At 48.1% G+C, this 18860-nt stretch overlaps 1 protein-coding gene across 3 annotated transcripts in view; it reads left to right on the top strand.

Moving 5' to 3' along the window:
* Positions 1-18860, top strand: part of COBL (cordon-bleu WH2 repeat protein) — a 299076-nt gene that overhangs the window by 10038 nt on the left and 270178 nt on the right. The window contains exon 1 of one of the 3 annotated variants that reach the window (XM_027540264.1): positions 2757-3043. The exons of the other annotated variants lie outside the window; for them this stretch is intronic. The gene's annotated coding sequence lies outside the window, so the exon portion shown is untranslated. Of the gene's footprint in view, positions 1-2756; positions 3044-18860 lie in introns of those variants that run through there. 3 annotated transcript variants of the gene reach the window in all.

The following is an 18860-nucleotide window of genomic DNA, read 5'->3' as shown; positions in this document are numbered from 1 at the left end:
CTTCCCAAGCTGAAACTCTGTATCCAGTCAGTCCCCACCCCTCTGCCCCCAGCTCCTAGCGCCTACCATCCTACTTCTGTCTGGGTGAATTTGACTTCAGGGACTTCAGAAAGGTAGAATCTTGAAGTGTTCGTCTTTCTGTAACTGGCTTATGTCGCTTAGCAGAATGTCCTGGTCATAGCAGGAGTGCAATTTCCTTCCTTTTTTAAGGCTGGATATGTGTTCACCGCCTTTGGTTTGTTCACTCATCTGTCCAGGGACACTTTTGCCTCCGCTGTTGGCTGCTGTGAGTGATGCTTCTCTGGAGGTCCCTGCTCTGACTGCTTTTCTGAGTTTGCCCTGGGGTGGGATAACTGGATTCTATGTTGAACTCTCTCGGGGTCACCACCCCGCTTTCCACAGCAGCGACTCTCTTCACCATTACAGCCAGCAGTGCCTGAGGGCTCCCGTTTCTGCATCCTCCCCACCGGCCTTGTCTTTATCACCCTCTCCTTTCCAGTCATGGAAGACGAGGGGACAGGACCAGGGAGCTGCCTGGGGTCCTTGCTTGAGCACATCTGACCCTCCGTGGGGACTGGAAGGAGCTGCGGTGAAAGTAATCAGACAGGCCAGGTGGCCCTGCCCCTCCTCCTCTGGGATTCCAGGGGCCCTGATTTCTTTAGACCAGGGACCCTGGAAGCCCCGTGGCCTCTGCTGGAAACGCATCCTCAGTTTGCTCTGAGCTCACTCGCAGCAGTGGCGCAGGGCTCCTCCGTGGCGCAGCTCTGGGCCTGTGACAGCCCGCCCTGGGCCACGGGCAGTGCTGGGCAGCAGTGACGCCTCCCCCAGACCTCCAGGAGAAACCCATGCACGCGCCTGGCTCTGACCCTGCCTCACCTTTGTCTGGAACAGATCAGGGGGCCAGCAGTTTACTTTTTATGATGTCTCTGTTCCTGCCATGCACGTCCTGTCCGCTTTGGTTTGTTAAGAATGGGCACCAGCCTGGAGAGGTGGGAGGGAGGAAGATTTCCAAACCCGGCCCGTGGTGTGGCCGCAGCAGGAGAATCTGGGCTCCTGCCTGGGTGGGGGGTTGGCCGGATTGGTGAGAAGAGCAGCAGAAAGGGTGAGGGATCCTTGCCAGGCTTTTGTCTCAGCATCTGTGCTCCACGCAGCCTTGGGTTCATGGAGTGGACCAGATGTATTGACCCTTCAGAAATGTGGAAATGGCTTGAAGCCTTAAATGCTTAGGTAGTAAACTGAGGTTAGGAGACTGGGGAAAATGGGCTGTGAGTGTGCATGTATGTGTGAGCACATGGGACATGACGTTTAAGCTCACTTCTAGCCCTGGGCAAAGCAGCAGACTCCCAAATCAGATCCTGGCAGTTTTCACAAACCTGATGGTTAGGGAGTTGAATTTAAAAATAGCTAGGGTGGGAGTGATACAGCAGAAGAGGAGGCTTGTGTTCCTGAGGCTAACTCTTGAGACTTAAATACAGTTGCGTTGAGTAGAGCCCTATTAATTAAGAGCAGAATCCACTAATGTTCAATAAACAAACCATTAGGTTGGAAAGAGACTGATTCGGTGTAGCCAGAATGTAGACATTTGCCACTGAGAGCAGCTCCCTGCCAAGACTCCCTATCCATCTGCCCATTTGGACGCCCGTCTGTCTTGCCGCCTGTAATTATCATGTGGAACTGGCTTGGAGTAGAACTGAGAACTGTCTCCCTCTGACGCTCCGTCTAAACCACTTCTTACTAAGACATCCCAGGGGCTTACGGTGTCTGGGCAGCATCACACAGAGGAAGAGTGAACTGCAGAGCTGTCAGCCACACCAGATCACCCCCCTGGATTTAAAACGTGGCCGTTGCCAGCGGGGAGGTGCTGGGGGAGGGAGGGGTTGGGAGTTTGGGATTAGTAAGTGCCAACTCTTAGATAGAGGATGTATAAACAACAAGATCTTACTGTGTAGCACAGGAAACTATACTCAATACCCGTGATAAACCATAAGGGAAAAGAATATGAAAAAGATATGTGTATAAACGTGTGTATTTATATGTATGTTAATATATACACTTTGCTGTGTAGCGGAAATTAACATTGGAGAAGGAAATGGCAACCCACTCCAGTATTCTTGCCTGGAGAATCCCAGGGACAGGGGAGCCTGGTGGGCTGCCATCTATGGGGTCGCACAGAGTCAGACACAACTGAAGCGACTTAGCAGCAGTAGCAGCAGCAGTAAATTAGCTATATTTCAATAAAAGCCAAAGAGTTTTAAAAAAGGGTTCCTGGGGATCCTGAAGCTGAGTGTCTCTAATGCCCCACTCATCACTCCCCATCCTCAGATCTCTTTGCTTGGTTAACATGCTGGGATCCACAGATGAAGAGTATGTCCTAAATGAGGTTAGGTGAAGGATTTTATCACCTTCGGAAAAGTAATGACAACTAGTTTGGAAATGCAGTTCGTTTAAACTGAAAAAGATTTCCGTGTAAAGTGTCTCCTTGTTACTCATCAGTTCTTCTTTTGACAGACCATCGTGTTTCACAGTTTTGGAATCCTGCCTTTGGGGCTGGACATTTTTCTCAGAGGAGGTGGCAGAAATGCTTTGCACGGGACCCTTCCTCATTTCAGCGCCTTAGTCATCTGTGACAGTGAGGTTTTCCAGCTGACAGGACAGGCGTTCCTAGCCCTGGCCCGGGAGGGCGGCCCCCACCGATCCTCCAAAGCTGGTGACAGTGATTCTGTCCACAGCCCGGGGGTGGGATTGTCACATGACCAAAGTCTCCAGGCCTGTGTCCTCCTCACCCCTCGGTCACTTGGCACACAGAGGTAGAGCTTCCAGAGCCCAGCCACCGTCTGGCCTCCTCAGGTGGTGTCCCAGGCTGTTTCTGAGCCGCCTGTGTCTCTCAAGGGCGTTTTCCTGAAGAAACGGCCCACGTGTCAGCACCACGTGGCTTCCTGCTTGTGCAGGGGTCTGTGGTGGTGCCCACCTGGCAGTAACCGTGTTGGTACGTCTCCGGACGTGCAGCCCTGAGTTGCCTGGGCGGGGTGTTGTTTGGGCAGAGGTAAGTGGGGTGGGAGTGAGAGGTAAGGGGTGGGAGTGGAGCTCTTGTTGAGCACAGACCAGGTATTTGTGAATTAACATGATGCCTCGAATGCAGCTTCTCCCCCTGGAAGGTGCTCTGCTAGACCCTGGCTTAGGAGTTCATAGCATGTCACAGCCCCCCTTGGCCTGGGGTGCTGACTCAGCTCACTGTGTCTTGTGTGCGTGCATTTAAGGAGACCCCAGTGCTCTGCTCTGCCCAACAGGCAGGCCGCCCTCAGGGTGGAAGGTATGCAGGCCCGGGCTCACAGGGCTGGGGTCGGGCTTTCTGGTGGGCGACCTTGGCTGGACTACAGGCTGAGCTGTGGGTTTTGCTGTGAGCCAGGCGGTCTTCCCTGTGCCCCTGCAGGTGGGTGGGCATCAGACTGGGATCTTCCTGGGTTAATGTCCCCTATCTCTGGCCTCTGAGCAGGAAGGAGCTGGGAGTCAAGACAGTCCAGGAGCTCTGAGGTGACTGGGAGTCAAGACGGCCCAGTCAAGACGGCCCAGGAGCTCTGAGGTGACCCTCAGAGCTGAGCCTGCCTGGGGCAGTGCTGATGCTGGCCTGTCCTTCAGCGGATGCCAAGGGGCCTTGCAGGTAGACGGGACCGCCATCCTCACACGATGGGGTTGATGGAGCACCCCCTCGGGGCACCTGAGTGTCCTGAAGGTCCCTCTGCACAGGCACTCTGAGCTCCCCAGGGTCTGTGCCCATCAGTCTGTTTTCTTTTTCTTTCTAAGCTGGTTTTTAGTCACGCTCACAAAAATAACTTATCCCGCTTCATGAAGCTTTACTTAACCTGTGTGGCATACTCTCCATTTGTCAGTTATAAGTGGTAAGTGACATGTGTGAAGTTGGAAGGAAATGCCTTTTCTGTCTGCTCTTGGTCTGTGGAAAACATTGGTTTTTAGATGAGGCATCTGAATGGCAACTCCAGGGGAAATCATGCATTTGGAATGTTTTCTTGATGCGACTTCTCACTTGGAGTTTAAAATGATTCGTATTCTTATGTCAGTGTTTAGACTTTAGCTGGCGAGGTTAATGGGATGTAATGGATGGCTTCTTTTTAAACCAGGGAGGTTTTAATAATACACTCGTGTGCTGGAGGAGTGCACGCTTCACTCTTAACTTTTTACTTCGGGAGAGAGGGTTTATTTTTTAATTGAAGTATAATTGATTTACCATGTTGGGTTAATTTCAAGAGTACAGCATGATGATTCAGTTACATATGCATATATATTTTTTCTTTTTCAGATTATTTTTCCTTATAGGTTATTATGAAATATGGAGTAGGGTGTCCCTGTGCTTTATAGTAGGTCTCTGTTGATTATCTGCTTCATACGTAGCAGTGTGTATACATCAGTCTCAACTCCTAATTAACCCCTTAAACCCCGCCCCCTTTGATAACCACGTTTTCTTCTATGTCTGTTGGTCTGTTTCTGTTTTCCAAGGAATTCCTTTTTATCTTTTTATTAGATTCCACATGTAAGTGATATCGTACCATATTTGTCTTTCTCTGACTGACTGACTTAGTGTGACAGTCTCTCGGGCCATTTGTTTCTGCAGATGGCATGGCTTCATTCTTTCTATGGCTGAGTAATATTCCATTGCAGGCTTCCCCAGTAGCTCAGCAGTGAAGAATCTGCCCACAGTGTAGAAGATATGGGTTCAGTCCCTCAGTTGGGAAGATCCCCTGGAGAAGGAAGTGGCAACCCACTCCAGCATGCTTGCCTGGGAAATCCCATGGACAGAGGAGCCTGGTGGGCTGCAGTCCATGGGGTTGCAAAGCATCGGACACAACCGAGTGTGCACACACAATACTCCATTGTATACACGTCCCACGTCTTCTTCACCCATCCCTCTGTGGGTGGACACTTGAGTTTAGGTTGCTCCTGTGTCTTTTCTGTTGTAAACAGTGCTGCTGTGAACATAGGGGTGCATGTATGTTTTCAAATTCGTTTTGCTGGATAAGTGCCCAGGAGGGAGCTTGCAGGGTCATATGGTAGCTCTATTTTAGTTTTCTGAAGAACCTCCATGCTCTTCTTCATAGAGCTGTTCTGCACCAGTTTGCATTCCCACCACCAGTGCAGGAGGGTCCCTTTCTCTCCACACCTTCTCCAGCATGTGGTGTAGGTACATCAGGTAGGGAGTGTTTTTATAGTGCCGAGTAGGCATTGCTATTGAAACAGATTTTCATTTATTTTCTATGTGCAGAAGTGACATATCACTTTCTCCCAGGTTTCACTTGTGTCCCTTCTCTTTTATCAGCCTGCGGTGGTGACTGCCCCTTGCTCCGTAGGAGGTCCCAGCGGTGGAGGGCTGGGGACTTTGTGAGAGGAGCAAGTCGTTTTTGCTGCTCTCCAGTCCCTGCTGTGCTGAGGGTATGGGTGTAAGGAGTGGCGGGCGGGACCACTTGGTCTCCAGATGCACCTCTTGGGTGCCACTTAGACCCCGGCACCCCTCCATCCTTGGTCCCCTCTTGACTGCGATGGAGATGGCGTAGCGGCCTGTGCTTGGATCGCAGTCTCCTGACTTGGACCAGTGGGGATTTTGGAAGAGGGCTTTGCTCCAAACCTGGGCTGTGTCCAACAGTATTGCATGATGTCCTTTACTCGTTAAAGAGACTATAAAGTAAATAATCTAGGTTCACCGTGGAGTCCAGTCCATGATGTTTCATGTGTGTTTGATCAGCTACTATGTAGAATCTTTGCTGAGAAATAACAGCACAAGGTGATTTCCTGAAAATGTGTGTTTGGCAATTAGATAAAATACTGAATGAAAGTGAAAGTGTGAAACTGTTAGTCGCTCAGTCGTGTCCAACTCTTTGCGATCCCATGGACTGTAGCCAGCCAGACTCCTCTGTCCATGGGATTCTCCCGGCAAGAATACTGGAGTGGGTTGCCATTTCTTCCTCCAGGGGATCTTCCCGACCCAGAAATGGAACCTGGGTCTCCTGCACTGCAGGCAGATTCTTTACCATCTGGGCTACCAGGGAAGCCCTAAATACTGAATAAATCTATAGATCCACTGTGAAAAGTATCGGGAAAGGAAGACTATTTGCTGACCCAAACAGAAGGACCCAAAGGGTTCACACATTCCCTGGTAGAATCAGATCCGTAGACAATCTAAATTTTGATGTATCTGTCTATGTTTTTCATAGGAAACATCTGAGAGATTAGTCAGCCCTCACCCCAAGCTAATTAGCTTGAGATAATAGGTGTTCAACAGTACTTGTTGCTTTGACAAGCTCCCTCTTGACTGTTTTTTTGCTGTAGGAAAGAAATAGTGATCAGGAGTGTGAACCTGCCTCTGTATCTGCTGCTTTTCTATCCCAAGGGGCAGGATGCCCCCACCACCTCTCACCACCCACCCAGCTCTCGCCGTGTACACAAAAGCAGATGTGCACCGTGGCCTCATTATTGGATTCGGATAATGGGCTTTTCAGCCCACGTTCAGCCGTGTGTCCTGTCCCCAGATTCTTTAAAAGGACAGACGTTTTTACATCTCTGCTCCCTGAAAGTGAATGTAGAGCCTAACCCTGAAATTATGGACCATTGTATTCAGTCTGTGACAGGGCTTGAGAAAGGCTCTCGTTTGTGAAGTCCAGGGTTTTATCCCAGCAGTGGAAACAGCAGCTCATTTCGAAGCGTGCAGCCCTCTGGGTGCTGTACTGTTGTCATAGTCTTGGGACCGCATTGCGATCACTGAGCCAGTGACCTGGCACATGCCAGAGAGTGAGTCACCACGGTGCCCGCAGCTGTCTGTGCCCGCGGTGACAGCCGCACTCCCGGTCCTGTGTCAGATCTCCTTTTAAAATAGTAGTAGAGACAGTGGTAGCAGTTCATGAGCAGGGAGTGAAAAGGAGCACAGCTAGGCTCCTGCCTTTGAAAGCACGGTTATCGCCAGGACTGGAGCTCTTCAGGATAAAAGAAACGGTCTTCTCGTTTGGTGTTAGCAATCGACTGTCAGAGTAAAAAGTCTCATCCAAGGTGCCAGCTGGAAGCCATGGCATCCTTGCTTTATTGTGAGACCCCCCTCCTCGTTTATCATGCTGGAGGTGAGGCCGGGTCTGGCCCCTTCTTAGCAGTGGGCCGCCCACAATGGTCCCCTAAGCACGTGGGTGGAGGGTGACTCAGCCTCTGTTCTCTAGATGCTCCCATCGGGGCGTGGGGTGGGGGCTCAAGGGGAGAGTGACGACAGCTCTGGGAGGATGCGGACAGTGGGGATCTTACCAGGCAATGTTTGCAGGGCTGCTGTATGTAACCCCATTTCATCCTTGCAACAGCCTGGACAGGGGGCTATTCTGTCTCCCAGTTTTACTGAGGAAAGTGGGCCACAAAGAGGTTAGGGAGGGTGGCCAGCTGGTGGCGTGCTTTATCTAGGGTCAGTTGAGTGACACGGTGAACTCAGGATCAGCTGGGTGATGTGGTTAACTTGGATTCAGCAAGGTGATGAGGCTAACCCACCTCTGAACCCAGGATCACAGGTGTGCTGCAGTGCACGCTTCATGTATTTGTGGGAAGGTTGCTGGGGGCCCTGAAGAAAGTTCTAGGTGTAAGGAGAATAGACGGGCAGGTTTTCCAGGAGGTGTGAGTGGTAGAGGCTCAGTCAGGCCCCTGAGAAGATGCAGATGCTACCGGAGGCAGGGAGCCTTGGCCGGGGTGGGCTGGAGCTGGACCTCCATGGGCTGTGCTGCTGGCTTTCCTTTTGTTTCCAGGCCTCCCAGGAGAAGGCAAGCACCTGCTTCCTCCATGAGGCAGTCGCCCTGCGGCATCCTGCATCACACAGGCGGTGGTAACAGGGTGCAGGATGCAGGCCCAGCCCCACTGGGCTCAGGCTGCTCTGTCTCACTCAGCATCGGGACCCACTGTTGGGACCCTGCCAGGATGCAGGCGTCTGTGCTCAGCAGCCACAGTTCTGAGACTGGCAGGCAAACCTTAACACTTGTGATGGTGAAGAAAGAAGCAAGGCCAGTGAGCCAGGTTGGGGCCAGAGGTAGACGGCCTGTGTTTGCAGCAGGCCCGAGGCCGTTATGTTCAGAGTGTGGTCCCTGGAGCTGCCTGCAGTGAGATGAGGGTGCAGCTGAGATGGCGTCCAGAAGCTCTCCTTGCAGTCTGATGTCGCTGAGACGTTACACAAGTGGCCTCGCCAGACCTGGCCGCAGACCAGCGGCTCTGCTGTATGGATCTGGTATGGGGTGCCTCCAGGCTTTCTGTGCTCTGTGTCATGTATCCCCCTCAGTCGATCTGTCCCTGGGTGCCATACTGTCACCATTTCAGAAATGGGGACACTGACTCCCACAGACATTAACCCAGCAGCTCAGGGTTATGGACCCCAGACCTCTGGCCACAAAGCAGTGGAGAGCCCCCTGCCCAGACAATTTCAACTGTGGCTGTGTTCTGGCATTCTTAGGACAGGGCTGCTGCCTCCTGCTGTCCCACCCCACCACCTCACCCCACCATCTGCCGGGCCCAGGCCCGCATGCTCGTCCTCCTTGGAACCCACCAGCTGGCTCTGAGAGCCTCCAGGGACGCTGATGGCCAGTCCCCCTGGAACGGGGGCCCATGGCGGTTGGGGGGTTATTCTTCCTGCAGCCAGTTGGGAACTCATGACATTATGAACAGAGACAGGAGAAGACAGGCAAAATCTGAAATTATATAATCCTCACTGATTTACCTCTTTCCTGTCTCACCTCAGAGTTGAGGCTAGGGGTTTGCCAAAGTTCTTCGGAATATAGGAATTTCTTAACTGGCAACTTGGTCTTTCCCAGGCAACCAGGCTTCTGGCTGAATGTGTAGGCTTTGAAGGAGCTCCCAGGTAGCTGAAGTGTCCAGTCCTTCATAAAGATTATCCATCCATTCATCCGTCCCACGGTGCATCCTCCCATCTGGTTGTTAAGTGAATCATGGAAAGAAACACATTGTTTCAAGCTCTCAAGGAGGTAAAGGTGTGTTTAGTCTGAAAGAACTGTATAGGTAGGGCCCAATTGTTCTCTGTTAGAAGATTTCCTCTTCAGAGGCCTTTCTGTGTATGTTTCAATATAATGCACACGGTTTAACCAAACTGCCTTGGAAAAAGCCAGATTGCAGGCAAGCAATCCTGCTATACTCAGCCTCTAGCTGTTGAGTCACGGGCAACATCGCAACATGGAAATGGCTGTGAAGCCTTTGCAAGCATCTGGTATGAAACAAGAAGGCTCTGAAATATTTGTGGGGTGATTCATCTAGTTGTTTTCCTGCAGAATTACTTGTCTGAAAAATAAATTGTTGATCAAAAAAGACATAAAATATTTAACTTGCGTAAAATGATTCTTTAGTACAAAGCCGAAAGCAAACTCAAGCTTCATTTTTAATTTTTTCATCAAAAGTCTTTTTAATCAAACATCTTCCAGCATCTTAGGACTAACTCTCATTGACTGAAGAGAAATGTACAACCTAAAAATTGTGAGTCAAGTTTTATTCGGGGATCTTACGGAGGAACACAGGCCAGGAGACAGCCTCTCAGGCAGCTCTGAGGAACTGCTCCAAAGAGGAGCCAGAATACATAGGATCTTCTGCTGGGAAAAAACATGTAGTCAGATATCAAAAGATTACTTATAATCACAAAAGTCCAAGATCTGAAGTTAATGATTTAGTTCTTTTCCATGTCTGGAAAGATGCAAGTGTCTGCACTCATTGAAACGATTCCTTAGATTCAGATTTGCATCTTTACTATTGAGGATGGTGTTTTTCTCCCCATTCTCCTCCTCTGTCTTAAGTTTGGGTTTTATTTCCCTCCCTATAATAGGTGTTTAAAAAATGAAATGGTTCATTTTTACTGACATAGGACCCTTTAAAAATGTATTCATTTAATCAACTATGATTTTCTAAGAGTAAGGATCCATTAAAATTCACCCACGGTCTGGCCTCTTGGGCATGGACACTTTGTCCCTGCCCTGGCAGATGCCACCATGGAGAAGGAAGGCCTGATCTGCAGACAAGTCATGGTGACACGTGGTGACAGGGACAGCGGACACACTGCAGCAGGAACACCCAGGAGAGAAGGAGCAGTTAGTCCTGCTTATAGGGTGGGGCGAAGATCAGGCAGGTTTATTTTTATGAAAGGCCTTCTCAGAAAATGGTTGTGCCCAAGCAGTTCTTAAATATAACACTCCTTCCAGACACAGTAGCAGTAGCCAAGCGCGGGGAGCTGTAAATATCACACCAAGATTAGCTCACGTAAATAGATACCCAGAGGTATATTCAATGGGGAGATTTCTGTTTCTAATGATCAAAAAGGAGGATACAAAGAAGTGGAGAAGTGCAGACATCTGGGAGGCTGTCGGGACTAGATACTTTTCAGCATCAACAAGAAAGTCGAGGACACCAGTTTGAACTGCAGATTCTCTGGGTGGCAGTCCTTGGCCACATCATCTCAGTGGCCCTGGAGGAAGCAAGTGGCCCGTGGCAGCTGCAGAGGAGTGTGACCTCAGGACCCCCGGGATGTGCAGGCGCCTTGCCCCCAGGATGTCATGTCTGCTGGGTGGGAGCCCCCAGCTGTGCTGCAGTGACAGAACAGGCCTGTGTCGGTGCAGCCCGCGAGGGTGGCCGCTCACCAGATGCTTCTCTGGTCTCATTTACTTGGGGAGTTTTTTTTTAAAGAAACCATTCTGATAGCTTTAATTGAATAAGTGATACAGGCGAAACTTAATTCTATAGAAATTGAGCACAGATCATGTGCAAGGACAATGTTAGGTCGGCAGGAAATATAAAAGTATGCATATATCCTGGACTAGTGAGGTCAGCTACAGAAAAATAGCAAACCGTAAATTGGACAAAGTTGGGCCTAAGGTTGGTCCTGATGGATGAAAAGTGTAGGGAAACTGCTCCCGGAGGAAGAGCTGTGTTTTATATCCTAGAACTCCATCCTGACCTCAGACCCTGAGCTCAGTGGGGAGTGCCCCGTGCCGAAGCCAGTGAGGCTGCTGGGCCTCAGTTATGAATTATCTCACTCACGCTGTTCTTCTCAGTATGTTGAAGACAAGAGTCTTTTTTCGGAATTGATTCTTTCCTCCTCTTTGTGATTGAGAAAATGTGCCGAATTTTGTAATTACTGGTTGAGTTATGTTTATGTGCAATCGACTGCATGTAATTAAAGCATTTGGGTTGATGGATTCTGATGCGTGTTTACATCCCGGAAGCCACCAACATAGTCAGGGTGCAGGCGTTTTCTCTCACTTTCAAAAGTTTCCTTGTGTCTCTTTGCCACACACCTCTGCCACGACCCATTCCTGCTCTGCTTTCTGTAGGTCAATTTGCGTTTTCTAGTATGTTCTCTAAGTGGCACCGAGAGAAGTGCCACTTCTCACATGTTCCTTTTTCTCTTATCCTTTGACTCAGTATAGTGGTTTTGATTTTCATTTACGTTGTGGTGGTCTTGTGATTTGTTCCTCTTTGTTGACGGGAGTATTCATTACATTTATTTACTTCAATGATCTGTGTGTCCATTCTCATGTTGATGGACATCTGGCTTGTTTCCAAGTTTTGGCCGCTACAGATAAAGCTGCTGTGAGCTTTCATTTATGGTCCTGGTGTGGACATGGGTCATTTTCCTCTTGAGTAACTACTGGGGTGCTTGGCTGGCTTGCATGGTAGGCACATGGTTACCATTTAAGAAGCTCACAGCGGTTTTCCAAGCTGCTGTACTGCTTTGCATTCCACCAGCAGTGGAGGAGAATTACACTTTCTGGGTCCATCTCCGTCTTCATTTTTTCTCCTTTCTTGTGTATGTGAAGTTGATTGAATTTTAAATGTAAATTTTTCATGGGGGACATCGAATGTGTTTGGTAACTACTTCTTCAGTAGTTCTCTTAACTCAGAGGGAAGAGGAATCAGGCCAGCCAGGAGCAGTGGCCTCAGCTGCCGGAGTCCCCGTGCATGCACCCAGGCCTGGAGGACCAGGCATTTCTGTGGGGTCCAGGTCCTCTTTACTGGGAGCCTTGCCGGGAGCACAGCTAGTTGGCCTGAGCCAACCACACGACACGTGGAAGTAGCTGGATAGTACTTTCCCAGCTTCTGATTCAGCATTTTTTTCCCACATGATCATCATTCTTTTTTAAATAGTACTCACCTTAAAAAACAGAAAAAGGTAATTTTGGAATAGATCACTTTTCAGGGGACTGCCCTATATTTAGTAATAAACAGCTGTCGATTTGAAGATTCAGCTAATTCCAGTCAGTGGATGACTTGAAATGGCAGAAACGAAGTATTTCTCCTTTTAAAAAAATACGACGACCGATTTTGAACACACACAGAGGTAGGGGACACTATGTGGGGGCTCCCGTGTGCCCGCTTGTGCTTGTTATCTTGTTTTATAGGTTTTAAGCTTTTTTATTATCTGGCTCGATGGTTTTATGGGGAAAGCCCCCTCGCTGTCCTTTCATCTGACTCATAGCCACTCATCTGCTCAGGGCCATCACCTCATCATCTTGCCTAACAAATCTAACAGTGATTCCCTAATGGCACTGAGTCTCCTGTCCTTGCTTCAGCTGCCCAGATTGTCTTCAGGTAACTTGGAACCGTTACAAAAGTCGTTCTTAGGCTGAATCTACTCGTCAGGACACCCCAACACATCAGACACGGGGTTCAGCTGCAGCTGTGTCCCTTCTTGCTCATCCCTTTGGCCCCTTTCCCACTGTGTCTTCTGCCTCTTCCGGTCCCTCCAGCTCCCTGTGTGTGTGTCAGGGTCCAGCTCGCAGCTGTCATCACAGGGTGTGTGCTGTGTGCCCCCCTGTGCAGGGCAGGGACCCCGATCTGGGCAGAGGCCAGCACAGGATGAGGCCGGGTGTTCACGGGACAGAGGGGTGCAGGGCGGCTGCACGGAAGCCGCCAGGCATCTCTGGGGAAGAGTGACGTAGTGTTTGCTGTTATCATTTTAATCATTGAGTCTGAGAGATGGGAGGAGGCTGAGGCTGCCAAGAAGTAGTGGGGATGGCTGGGCACCCAGGGCTATGACCCACTCATCTCAGAGTTTTAGAAAAGGCAACGCCCATCCTTCCCGGATTCGGGGTGCGCCAGCTGCGGACTGAGACAGGCTGGGGAGGCGGAGCACAGGTCCGTCTGTGCCGCGCAGTGGTTTCTCCAGCTGACGGCGTGCGCTGGGACCTTCAGGCCTCACAGGACCGCTGCCGCCAGGAAGGGCCCTGGCCATCCATCCCCCTGCTTCTCCTGTGGCTTCAGAACCCATGTTCCCCGTCGATTAACAACCAGGGAAGGTCACTGAGCCGTGCTGGTGGCCTTTGGTATCCTGGGTGACTCGGAGCAGGGGCCTGGCCGGTCCCACCACGGCTCCTCGATGCCACCTGCAGTCTTGTCAGGTTGGCTCAGGGGCAGCAGTCGGCCTGGCACAAGCACTGCCCTTCAGTCTGGCTTGCAAGTGTGGCCAGGCCCAGGTCTGACTGCTTACAGAATGGTCACGTCCATGCACTTTCTACAGAGGCTCCCGCCCTCTCCCTGGCCTGCCACGTGTGCTTCCTCTGTGTCTCTTCTGCCTCCCTGAGGCCTTGGTCTAGGGCCTGTGTCAGGAAGATTAACAAAAATGTGAACAGAAAACCAGGCCGGGGAACGCAGAGGGCGGGGGGGTGCCAGCGGTGAGAGCCAGTTTCCGTGCAGGGAGGGGGCGTCAGCTGCGTCCTTGTGTTTCTGACGAGCTGGGCAGAAAGGGAAGCGCTGATGTCCATGGCTCTCATTGTTGAAAGTAGGACAAGCTCTCTTCCATAGAGGCCGCATCATCTTTCCTGGCACTGACAGGTCATTAATTACTCCCAGGGTTAGTTCTGGTCATTGCTGCCCACCTACCTTCCATGGCTTGCTGGAAAGCTCACTTCCGTCTAACACATGATGTCAGCATACCTACTGTGTGCAGAGTGGCTGTCAGTGGCTGGCAGAGAGAGAAGCCAGCCATGGACCTGTGGGTACCACGTTGTGGGTATCATGTCCTGAGTACGCCCTGTGGAGCAGGGGAAGCCTGCATCTGTGCGCCTGGGAGGCCGAGGGTAGGAAACGGATGATCTGCCCTTCCACGTGAGGAGGCAGGATGGCAGGAATGATCCAGAGGTGTCCAAGAACACAGCCTATTTCTGGAAGGAGGAGAGAGCTGCATATCCAGGGAGGAAGGCTGCTGGCCCAGACCATCATGAGGGGCGCCTTCATGCTCCCCTTTGGAGCCTGTCCGTCTGAAGGGTGTGGAGGAGGGAAGGAAGTACATCAGCTGTCGCAGCAAACAGCCCTGGGGCTGTGGGGAGGGCAAGGCTGGAGCTGGGCTGCGGGTTGAGATAGGAGCTGCCTCGGAGGCCCAGGAAGAAGAGGAAGTGTTTGGAGCCCATGGACAAGCTGTGGGTCGGACGGAGAGAGAGGCGTTTAGATGCATGTTGGGTAGAGATGGGTGGACTGCTGAGCAGGTGCAGGGGCAGAACGAGGAGGAAGAAGCTGCTGTGACTTATCAACGGTGAAGATGAGAACAGTGGCATCGAAAGGCCCTTCGCCAGTGCTTCAGCAGGTGCTGAGGTTCCGTTGTCCAGAGTCCCATTGGGAGGGCCAGCTGGGTCCTATTAGCCTTGGTTAAACATGTGGCTCCAGGAGAGGCAGAGACTTGTTCAGAGTCACGCACCCTGACAAGGCAGATGCCAGCCTCAGGCTGGGCATCTGACTGGGAGCCCTGGGGGCGGGGGAGGTGGACAAAGCAACATCTGGAATCTGGAGCCGTGTTTTTGGAGCAAGATGCTAAACAGCAGGTCTCACTTGGGGTAGGGGTGTGAGTGAAGGGACCTTGGAGCCTTGAACTCTGCACCTGGTGGGGACGCCACCTTTAGTGCCCACCTGTGTCAGCTGATGGTGAGGAAGGACCCACGAAGGTGTCTCTTTGGGCTGGCCCCTGCACCTCATACCTGCTGCTTGGGTGGTCGGAGGATGCTGAGACCCAGGTGCACTGAGACCCCCCCCACGATCTAGGGTTGCCAGATCAAATACAGGATGCCCATCGTGTGAGTTTCAGATAAGCAAGTAATGTGTTTTACTGTAAGTATATCCCACATCGTCGCCTTTTCCCAGACTTATGGTTTTAACATTTCAGGCATTATTATTATTATTATTATTATTTTGTAGATATAGATAAGCTGATCCCCTCACTGTTCACACAGGTGCACAGCCTGGGAGAGAAACGAAGCAGAGAACATCTGCAGGATCAGTAGAGGCGCCCCCAGGCATGTCCGCTGCACCGGGGGGCCCATAGGTTGTCACATTCCCCATCTCCATGGGTAGTGGGGAGCAAGTGATTTTTCCTGAGTATGACTGCTCACCTGTAACAGGCACACTGTGTTTTTCCCTGTTATCCTCCCAGATCAGGGAACCAGGATGACACTCTGTGAAACCAAGCTGATTCCTTTTCTGCGGTCACTGCATGCCACTGTCTCCATGACCCTGAGAGTGAACCTGTGTGTGTGTGTGTGTGTGTGTGTGTGTGTGTATGTGTATGTGTGTGAGGTGAGGGCAGAGGTGGCAGCCACCCCTGATACTGGCCTGGAAGGTTCTGGGGAGGCAGGAAGAAGGCTGGAGGCCAGATGATGAAGGAGCAGGTCCTTGGGTGGCTGGGAGCTGCTGTGACTTCAGTGTTGAGGGGTGGGGATTACAGAACTGGCAGGGAGAGGAGGGCCAGTGGGTATTGATTGTCCCTGATGGTGACTGGTAGTAAAGAGGAAAATGGTGGGGCAGAAAGCCCTGCAAAATAAACAAAAGATATACTCAGTTATTATTTGGGACAGAAGAATATGTGAACATGAGAAACAGCAGTCATAGTCAGGAAAAATCACTTGCTCCCCAGTACTCGTGGAGATGGAATGTGATGACCTATAGGCTCCCAGGTGCAACAGACATGCCTGGGGCCGCCTCTATTGATCCTGCAGATGTTCTCTGCTTCATTTCTCTCCCAGGCTGTGCATCTGTGTGAACAGTGAGGGGATCAGCTTATTTATATCTACAAAAAAAAAAAAAAAATCATACCTGAAGTGTTGTTAAAACCATAAGTCAATCTGAGTCTTCTGTTCCGTGAACTTGATATAGCATTTCATTTATCTGGGTCTTCTTAAATTTCTTTGGTGAGTTTCTTGTCATTTTCAGTATATAGATCCATGTTGGCTCAAATGTTTAAGTATCTTACATTTTTGGAGCCTTTGTAAGTGGAATTTGAAATTTCAGTTTCCAGTTTTCATTACTGTGTAGAAAGAGAATTGATTTGTGTGTTGACCTTGTGACTTTGCTGAACTCATTTACTAATTGTATAAGGGTTTTGTTTTGATTTTTTGCAGATTTTCTGGGATTTACTATATATGCCTAGAAAATATGTGTGTTCTTATTCCTTTTGGTGCAATCCTTATGCCTTTCTCTCTCCTCTTATTCCACAGTGTAGACTTCTGGTTTGAGATTGAATAGGAGGACGGAGAGTCCACCACCTTGAGTTGCTTCTGATTTTAGGGAGAGTGCATTCAGCCTTTAGGGTCCTGTAGTCTGATAGGACTGCAGGCTTTTTGAAGAGGAAGCTGTCTTTACTCCTGCTGAGAGTTCTTGATGTTGAACAGAGCCAGTCACTTTTCTTTGTTGTAATCGATATGTTCATATGATTCTTCTGCAGATGGTTAACATGGTGAATTACCTTGTTTGATTATTAAAATATTGAACCAGCTTTGCATTCCTGAGATAAAACCAACTTTGTTGTGGTATATTATTCTTCTCGTATATCGCTGATTCTGTTTGCTAATATTTCTTGAGAGTTTTTGCATCTATGTTCATGAGCATTGATATTTAGTTCATGAGGTATTGATATTTAGTTTTCTTGTGATGCATTTATCTGGTTTGGCAATAATGTAATATTGGTCTCATATAATAATTTGAGATGTGTTTTCTCCTTTTCCATTTTCTGGAAAAGATTTGGTAGAATCGGTATATTTTTTTTTCCTTAAATGTTTAGTAGAATTTGCCAGTGAGACAATATGGGCCTGAAATTCCTTTTATAAGTTCTTAACTACAAATTCAATTATTAGATAAGTGTATTTGGATTATCTATTTTATCTTCAGTGAGGTTTTGGTAGCTTGTCGTTTTGGGAAACTTGTCCATTTATGTAAGTTGTTTAATTATGTGCATGAATCTGTGCAGAGCATCCCCTTCCTATTCTTTCAATGTTTCTGTAGTAATATCTTCCTTTTAATTCTTCATATTACTAATTGGTATCTTCTCTCTTTTATGTCATTCTTGTCTTACATTTATCAATTTTATTTGGTTTACAAATTTATTTATTTACAAACAGCTAACTTTTGTTGTTGTCTCTATTGGTTTTTTCTTTCTCTACTCTTTATTATTGTCTTCCTTCTACATAATTTAATTAATTTTTCTTTTTAAATTTAATTAAGTGAAACTCAGATTATTGAGATATTTCTTTTCTAAAGTAAGCATTTGATACTATACATCTCTTTCTGAGCTCTTTTCATCTATCCATCAATTTTAATTTATTTATTTATTCACTTATTTCTTTATTCACTTATGTTCAAGTCCTTGCAACTTCCTTTTTATCCCATGGTTTACTTAGAAGTATATTATTTGTAATACTAACAGTTTACAAGTGCTTAGAAATGTTACAGTTATTCTTTCTGTTACTGATTTCTAGTCAGATTCCAGTATGGTTAGAGAACTTCAGTTGTGTCTGACTCTTTGTGACCCCCTGGACTGTAGCCCACCAGGCTCCTCTGTCCTTGGGCTTCTCCAGGCAAGAATACTGGAGGGGGCTGCCATTCCCTTCTCCAGGGGATCTTCCTGATCCAGGGATGGAACCCAGGTCTCCTGCATTGCAAGGGAATTCTTTGTCATCTGAGCCACCAGGGAAGCCCAGAACATACTTTATATGCTTTCAATTCTTTGTGACTCTGGAGATATTTTATCCTGGTGATTGTTCTATGTACACTAGACAACAAATGTTTTCTGCTACAGTTGGATGGAGTTGTAGAAATGTCAGTTAGATCTGGTTGGCTGATGGTGTCATTCAGTTATTCAATATCCTATTGATTGTGTATTATTTATAATGATCACCAAGAGAGGGCTGTTATCTCAAAACTTAATTGTGGATTTGTCTATTTTTCTGATGATGAGTTTTTTTCAGTTTTTGTCTCATGTATTTCAAAGACTCTTTGTTTGGTGCATTGAAGTTTAGGATTATTATCTCTTCTTGATGAATTAATCTCTTTGGCATTATGTAATGTCCTTTTTTATCCCTGGTAATTGTCTTGAATTCATCTGACATTTTATGTTTGATGTTGACATAGCCATTCCAGCTTTATTTTGCTTAACATTTGCATGGTATATTTTCTCCATAATTTTACTTTACTATTTCATATATTAAAGTAGTTTCTTGAAGTAGTATATATTTGAACAATCCATCTTTTAGTTTAAGTGTTTAGACCATTCATACTAAATCATAATATCAAACCATTATATTTCATTAAACCATTTGTATAAATGAAAAAAATAATCTGTAGCTTTTATGGTTTTTTAAAATTTAGGACAATAATTTAGTCTTTTTTTCTCTCTTGCCTGTTTTGCTTTCCTATATCCCCCTTCTTGACTCCTTCTGAGTTTTTTTGAAAATTTTAGTGTCTCATTTTAATTTTAATTTTTCTGCTGTTTTGTTAAAGTTTACCTTTTGTGTAATTGTATGGGTTTTCTATGGATTAAAATATGTAAACATTTCATAGTTTCCCTAGAATTAGTAGTTTATCAT

Source organism: Bos indicus x Bos taurus, chromosome 4 (assembly GCF_003369695.1).
Source record: "Bos indicus x Bos taurus breed Angus x Brahman F1 hybrid chromosome 4, Bos_hybrid_MaternalHap_v2.0, whole genome shotgun sequence".
NCBI classification, from domain to species: Eukaryota; Metazoa; Chordata; class Mammalia; order Artiodactyla; family Bovidae; genus Bos; species Bos indicus x Bos taurus.
This window is presented reverse-complemented; position numbering and strand designations above follow the sequence as displayed.